The sequence below is a fragment of the Sinocyclocheilus anshuiensis genome, unplaced genomic scaffold (assembly GCF_001515605.1).
Source record: "Sinocyclocheilus anshuiensis isolate Anshui unplaced genomic scaffold, SAMN03320099.WGS_v1.1 scaffold2322, whole genome shotgun sequence".
NCBI lineage: Eukaryota > Metazoa > Chordata > Actinopteri > Cypriniformes > Cyprinidae > Sinocyclocheilus > Sinocyclocheilus anshuiensis.
In genome coordinates this window covers 858,806-860,547 of record NW_015556110.1, presented here as the reverse complement: position 1 = coordinate 860,547, position 1,742 = coordinate 858,806, and the positions used below count along the sequence as shown (strand labels likewise).

At 37.1% G+C, this 1,742-nt stretch overlaps 1 protein-coding gene across 2 annotated transcripts in view; it reads left to right on the top strand.

Moving 5' to 3' along the window:
- Window positions 1-1,742, top strand: part of galnt14 (UDP-N-acetyl-alpha-D-galactosamine:polypeptide N-acetylgalactosaminyltransferase 14 (GalNAc-T14)) — a 52,731-nt gene that overhangs the window by 41,616 nt on the left and 9,373 nt on the right. The window lies entirely within an intron of this gene.

Here is a 1,742-nt window from a genome sequence, read left to right as displayed (position 1 = left end):
TTTTTTATGCTGCCTTTTTATGCTTCATTTAATAAAAATAGACACCAATGAGAGTTGAAATCGAGTATAGAGAAATAAAATGAACATGATCACATATACCATTATATATTGGTTTTGGAAGTATTTGATGAGAAATATTGTCCCAAACTGTGCTCAGATTTGCCAAAGTCTGCAATTAAAAGTCAGTAGACTTAAGCAATTTTTTATCATTTGCACTTCCTAGTTGAAACTATTGAGATATTTAAGGACGTAATTTGTATTTTTTCCCCTCTCTCTTTTGTGTGTGGGGTATTTATTATCATAACACTGTGGTGTTTCATTCACCGAATCTAGAGTTCCTGATGATTCCGATGCTAAGTCTGGTGTGATCCGGCAGAGACAGAACTGTCTAGAATCTCGTATAGTCGAGGGTCAGGATCTTCCAGTGCTCACACTCGGACCCTGCAGCATCACTAAAGACGTACCAGCAGCCAACCAGGTACAAAACTATTGTAGAAGATTTTTATTAATCCAAATAGGAATTAATCAAGTATAATCATTATGAATATAGCCATTTAAATATCCAGTTATACTTCCATTATAATCCCATATGCCTGTGTGTAAAAACATGCCTACGTGGCAGAATGTACAGGCCCTAAGATTAGAAACATCTGGAAAAACATAGGTGGGGGCTTTCTTTCTTCACCATAACAAGACTTGGGGGGGCCTTCTCTCTAGGGAGAATTGTATGCACAAAGGAACCATTCTATGTATGGACAACTGTATGGGATATATACCCCACGCCTTAAAATCCAACCTGTATAAAAAGAGAGACAGAAAGACATTCTGGAGATGTTTCGCTGCAGAGAGCATCTCCGTTTTATTTTCATTGATGATGAAATAAAATGTATCTTCTGGCATTAAAACTCAAGACTGAGTGTGGTTCCTCAGACGAGCGGCAGACGACACCACACTATCTGGCATAATAATATCAGAAAAACCATGCTTGGAGTATTAATTGATCAGCTCATTTAAAGCTGCAGTCCACAAGTTTTGCCTCTGTTGCCATCTCTGTTTGAAAATCTGGAATTGCAGCAGTGTGCGGAATTATCTAGCTTGCGTGGGTTGTGAGTCGGCACGGCTCCACCACGGATGAATCTAATGTTCTGAAGAGTATGTGTGGCAGTCAGTCACCGCACCGGTGTGGATATTTACTGTACTTCACAATCACAGATTCTAGCCTACGTCTTGGAATATATGACTCAAATAAGCATTTTCACTGGATATTGTCATCTGAACAAGTAAGTAACAAGTCTGCCACGTTTGTTCTGGCCAACTGAGGAAAAAAGCATTACAATAAATCGCGCTACCAATGGTGATTAAATCTAAATTAGCTCATATCACATCAAAGCGTGCAAATTATTATTATTGTTATACTTTATTCTCAAATTGTTAATGTTAACAACATCAGCATTGCGTGACTATGAGTATAGTGTGTATAAGCGAGTAGATTTCAATTTCTGTCGAATTTCATATTAAGAAATTCTTTTAACCCAAAAAGCAAATTATGCTCCCTTCGAACTGGTTGTCTTTAAAATACAAATCTTGTGTAATCCCAGGCTATCTGTAATCAGAAGCACATTTAAAACTGGAATATAATTTAAATTAATTCACATGTGTTTCATAAACACATAATCCTTTCTGGATTACAATCCGCCATCAAAATGATAAATGTAATTATTCCAGCTGCTGTGAGAAAAGGC